The following is a 6,000-nucleotide window of genomic DNA, read 5'->3' as shown; positions in this document are numbered from 1 at the left end:
CCCATCGGAGAATCCTTGTGGCTTCTGCCATCGCCGTCCTGCTTCTCGTGCCGCCCTGTCGGTTTACATGGGTGACCGCCGTGATGTTGTCTGACTGGATCAGTACCGGCTGGTTTTGAAGCAGGGGTCTTGCCTGACTTAGGGCATTGTAGATGGCCCTTAGTTCCAGAATATTTATGTGTAGGGAAATCTCCTGGCTTGACCATAGCCCTTGGAAGTTTCTTCCCTGTGTGACTGCCCCCCAGCCTCGAAGGCTGGCATCCGTGGTCACCAGGACCCAGTCCTGTATGCCGAATCTGCGGCCCTCCAGAAAATGAGCACTCTGCAGCCACCACAGCAGAGACACCCTGGTCCTTGGAGACAGGGTTATCAGCCAATGCATCTGAAGATGGGATCCGGACCACTTGTCCAACAGATCCCACTGAAAGATTCTTGCATGGAACCTGCCGAATGGAATTGCTTCGTAGGAAGCTACCATTTTTCCCAGGACTTGCGTGCAGTGATGCACCGAGACCTGTTTTGGTTTCAGGAGATCTCTGACTAGAGACGACAACTCCTTGGCTTTCTCCTCCGGGAGAAACACCCTTTTCTGGTCTGTGTCCAGAACCATCCCCAGAAACAGTAGACGTGTCGTATGAACCAGCTGTGACTTTGGAATATTCAGAATCCAACCGTGCTGTTGTAGCACCTCCCGAGATAGTGCTACCCCGACCAACAACTGCTCCCTGGACCTTGCCTTTATAAGGAGATCGTCCAAGTATGGGATAATTAAAACTCCCTTTTTTCCAAGGAGTATCATCATTTCGGCCATTACCTTGGTAAATACCCTCGGTGCCGTGGACAGACCAAACGGCAACGTCTGGAATTGGTAATGACAGTCCTGTACCACAAATCTGAGGTACTCCTGGTGAGGAAGGTAAATGGGGACATGTAGGTAAGCATCCTTGATGTTCAGTGATACCATGTAATCCCCTTCCTCCAGGCTTGAAATAACCGCCCTGAGCGATTCCATCTTGAACTTGAACCTTTTTATATAGGTGTTCAAGGATTTCAAATTTAAAATGGGTCTCACCGAACCGTCCGGTTTCGGTACCACAAACATTGTGGAATAGTAACCCCTTCCTTGTTGAAGGAGGGGTACCTTGACTATCATCTGCTGCGAATACAGCTTGTGAATTGCCTCCAGCACTGCCTCCCTGTCCGGGGGAGCTGTTGGCAAGGCAGATTTGAGGAAACGGCGAGGGGGAGACGTCTCGAATTCCAGCTTGTACCCCTGAGATACTACTTGTAGAATCCAGGGATCCACCCGTGAGCGAGCCCACTGGTCGCTGAAGTTCTTGAGACGGGCCCCCACCGTACTTGGCTCCGCCTGTGGAGCCCCAGCGTCATGCGGTGGACTTAGAGGAAGCGGGGGAGGGCTTTTGTTCCTGGGAACTGGCCGTATGCTGCAGCTTTTTTCCTCTACCTCTGCCTCTGGGCAGAAAGGACGCGCCTTTAACCCGCTTGCCTTTCTGGGGCCGAAAGGACTGTACCTGATAATATGGTGCTTTCTTTGGCTGTGAGGGAACATGGGGTAAAAATGCTGACTTCCCAGCTGTCGCTGTGGAAACGAGGTCCGAGAGACCATCCCCAAACAACTCCTCACGCTTGTAAGGCAAAACTTCCATGTGCCTTTTAGAATCTGCATCCCCTGTCCACTGCCGAGTCCATAAACCCCTCCTGGCAGAAATGGACATTGCACTTATTTTAGATGCCAGCCGGCAAATATCCCTCTGTGCATCTCTCATGTATAAGACTGCGTCTTTAATATGCTCTATGGTTAGCAATATAGTGTCCCTGTCTAAGGTATCAATATTTTCTGACAGGGAATCTGACCACGCAGCTGCAGCACTGCACATCCATGCTGACGCAATAGCTGGTCTCAGTATAATACCTGAGTGTGTATAAACAGACTTCAGGATAGCCTCCTGCTTCCTATCAGCAGGCTCCTTTAGGGCGGCCGTGTCCGGAGACGGTAGTGCCACCTTCTTTGACAGGCATGTGAGCGCTTTATCTACCCTAGGGGATGTCTCCCAATGTGACCTATCCTCTGGCGGGAAAGGGTACGCCATTAGTAACTTTTTAGAAATTACTAGTTTCTTATCGGGGGAAGCCCACGCTTCTTCACACACTTCATTTAATTCATCAGAAGGGGGAAAAACAACTGGTAGTTTTTTCTCCCCAAACATAATACCCTTTTTTGTGGTACCTGGGGTAATATCAGAAATGTGCAACACATTTTTCATTGCCGTAATCATGTAACGTGTGGCTCTATTGGAATGTACACTAGTCTCATCATCGTCGACACTGGAGTCAGTATCTGTGTCGACATCTGTGTCTGCCATCTGAGGTAGCGGGCGTTTTAGAGCTCCTGATGGCTTTTGAGACGTCTGGGCAGGCACGGGCTGAGAAGCCGGCTATCCCACATCTGATATGTCGTCAAACCTTTTATGTAAGGAGTTGACACTGTCGCGTAATTCCTTCCACATATCCATCCACTCAGGTGTCGACCCCGCAGGGGGTGACATCACATTTATCGGCACCTGCTCCGCCTCCACATAAGCCTCCTCATCAAACATGTCGACACAGCCGTACCGACACACCGCACACACACAGGGAATGCTCTGACTGAGGACAGGACCCCACAAAGCCCTTTGGGGAGACAGAGAGAGAGTATGCCAGCACACACCAGAGTGCTATATAAAACAGGGATACACACTACACAGTGATTTTACCCCTTATAGCTGCTTATATATCACAGATTGCGCCTAAATTTAGTGCCCCCCCTCTCTTTTTTACCCTATGTAGTCTGGAACTGCAGGGGAGAGCCTGGGGAGAGATCCTTCCAGTGGAGCTGTGAGGGAAAATGGCGCCAGTGTGCTGAGGGAGATAGCCCCGCCCCTTTTCCGGCGGGCTTCTCCCGCTTTTTTTATACAGTTATGGCAGGGGATTTAACACATATATAGTCTTAAAGGCTATATTATGTGTTAATTTGCCAAGTAAGGTACATATATTGCAGCCCAGGGCGCCCCCCCCCCCCCCCCCCTAGCGCCCTGCACCCATCAGTGACCGGAGTATGTGGTGTGCCTGGGGAGCAATGGCGCACAGCTGCAGTGCTGTGCGCTACCTTAATGAAGACCGAAGTCTTCTGCCACCAATTTCCAGGAACGTCTTCTTGCTTCTGGCTCTGCTAGGGGGACGGCGGCGCGGCTCCGGGACCGGACGACCGAGGCTGGGCCTGTGTTCGATCCCTCTGGAGCTAATGGTGTCCAGTAGCCTAGAAGCCCAAGCTAGCTGCAAGCAGGTAGGTTCGCTTCTCTCCCCTAGGTCCCTCGTAGCAGTGAGTCTGTTGCCAGCAGATCTCACTGAAAATAAAAAAACCTAAATATTACTTTCTTTCTAAGAGCTCAGGAGAGCCCCTAGTGTGCATCCAGCTCGGCCGGGCACAAAATTCTAACTGAGGTCTGGAGGAGGGTCATAGAGGGAGGAGCCAGTGCACACCAGGTAGTCCTAAAGCTTTCTTTAGTTGTGCCCAGTCTCCTGCGGAGCCGCTATTCCCCATGGTCCTTACGGAGTTCCCAGCATCCACTTAGGACGTTAGAGAAAATAAGATTTTAAACCTACCGGTAAATCTTTTTCTCCTAGTCCGTAGAGGATGCTGGGCGTCCGTCCCAGTGCGGACAAAATCTGCAAGGCTTGTATATAGTTGTTGCTTACATAAGGGTTATGTTACAGTTGAGATCAGTCCTTCGCTGATACTGTTTTGTTCATACTGTTAACTGGTTGCGTATAGTCCAGGTTATACGGTGTGGATGGTGTGTGCTGGTATGAATCTTGCCCTTAGATTGAGAAAATCCTTTCCTCGTATTGTCCATCTCCTCTGGGCACAGTTTCTATAACTGAGGTATGGAGGAGAGGCATAGATGGAGGAGCCAGTGCACACCCATTCTAAAGTTCTTTATAGTGCCCATGTCTCCTGCGGAGCCCGTCTAAATCCCATGGTCCTTACGGAGTCCCCAGCATCCTCTACGGACTAGGAGAAAAAGATTTACCGGTAGGTTTAAAATCTTATTTATATCAATAATAGTTGACCAGTAGATGAAGTAGACAGAGACTCACAAAGGTGACAGAGCAGCTTGTGTCCCTGAAGCAGTGCTGTGGAGTGAATGTGGCTTCAAATGTGCTTCTGGCACCTAGTGTCAGTTCAGAACAGCCAGCTGTAAGTGGCACACAGCCCTTAGGACCCAGAGGACGGGCTGCGAGGGTCACCCGGCCACAGACCACACTACAGCTGGATTCAATGCAGAGAAGAACCGGCAGCAGTGGGGATGCCTGTTCTCACTGGAGGCAGTAGCTCCCTGCTGCAATGTGTAATAGTAAGGAGTTGGGTGCTCCACTACTAATATACACTGCAGCAGGAGCTAGGCAGTGGGGGTCTGGTGGCACTTACAGATTACAGAGGTGACAGCTGCTTCTACCCACAGGGCATCTGCGCTCTGTGCATAGGCACTGGTAGCACCAAGCTAGTTATGGCCCTTGTTCTGGTCCTACTTTTTAAGTGCTTTAGAAAGCCCAAAAGCCTTGGTAGCACCCATAGATGCCATAGCCCAGCATTGAAATCACCTCACTGAACCTATGCGTATATAGATCAATCATCCACCTTTCTTCTGAGGGACTACAATTCCAAAAAACTAACCCAATCATGTCAAGCTGCCTTATAAGAGCAAAGTGTCCCAGGAAATATTGCCGTCTAAGTCAGTCCCTCCTGTATGGCCAATAACCTGCAAGACATGAGAAAGACATATCCCCAACAAGACAAACACTAGGTGTCAGCACCCAAAACTCACCCAAAAATCTTGCAATAAGGTGTTTATCAACACATACAACATGCTGAACCTGAATGTGGAAGACGGCTTAAGAAAATGCAGTTCCCTAGGGGATGTAACCATTTGATGGTTAATGGCATGGGCAACCCCTAAGTTGTTGTGGCAAAAAATGGCATCCCTGTCCGCAACTTATCAGACCACAACCCTAATAACAACCATGATGGGGAAAAGCTTTAATAGCAAGAGGTCAGATGTGAGGCCTTCCAAGTGCTAGCATGCTGCCTAGGACTCTACCACACAAGTGATGAAACTCACTGACCCAACTGCTTCCAACTAAAATTGAAGAGAAAGTCAATAAGAGAAGCTAACCAGATCCATTCCTGCAAGAAATTCAGAACACCCATCAATGACAGAACTTGACAGAGTGTCATAGTCCCAGGACTCAGGCACAAAGTAATCTGATCCCAAAGCTTTACCCAGAGGAAGTTGGCGCACGCAAGCCAGGTGTAACTTTCAATGCGCAGGAAACTCAAACAAGTAGTAAGGCCCTTAGTTTTTTTTTTTAACATCAATCACACTAAAGGTGTCAAAAAGTGCAATGACAGAAAAGAGCACATCCCTACAGACCCTTGACTTCCCAGCACAATAACTAGGAAGTCGTCGAAGTAGTGAGCAACTTCATTGTACCCGTACAAAAAGGTGACAAAAGCATCAAATAAGAAATTACAAAACACAGCCCATGGGCCAACACCTATACACAATATATCCATCATGCAAATGAAAACACATGAATCAAAATGACTGGATGTAATGGCAGCAGCTGGAAGGTCGGTCCAAAGGTGAAGACATCCACAAAAACCAGATAAAGGACCCAGTAATGACTAGGATCAGTAGTATCATTGACAGAACCACCACAGAGTATAACAGGTGTTGTATATGCTAGTTTTTACAAAATACCTCCTTCTGCACCAGGGGACATGCAAAAACCAGGGTAAGAGGAGTGGGGATCTGGCCCATCCTGTGACTAAGATAAACCTCTGCCATATTCTTGTGACTAAGAATCTCAGGAAATTCCATAACCAATTTAAAATTCCTACATGCAAAATCCAGGAGGGATCCAGCAATTGGATAACAG

This window comes from Pseudophryne corroboree, chromosome 1 (genome assembly GCF_028390025.1).
Source record: "Pseudophryne corroboree isolate aPseCor3 chromosome 1, aPseCor3.hap2, whole genome shotgun sequence".
In the NCBI taxonomy this organism is placed as follows: domain Eukaryota; kingdom Metazoa; phylum Chordata; class Amphibia; order Anura; family Myobatrachidae; genus Pseudophryne; species Pseudophryne corroboree.
This window is presented reverse-complemented; position numbering follows the sequence as displayed.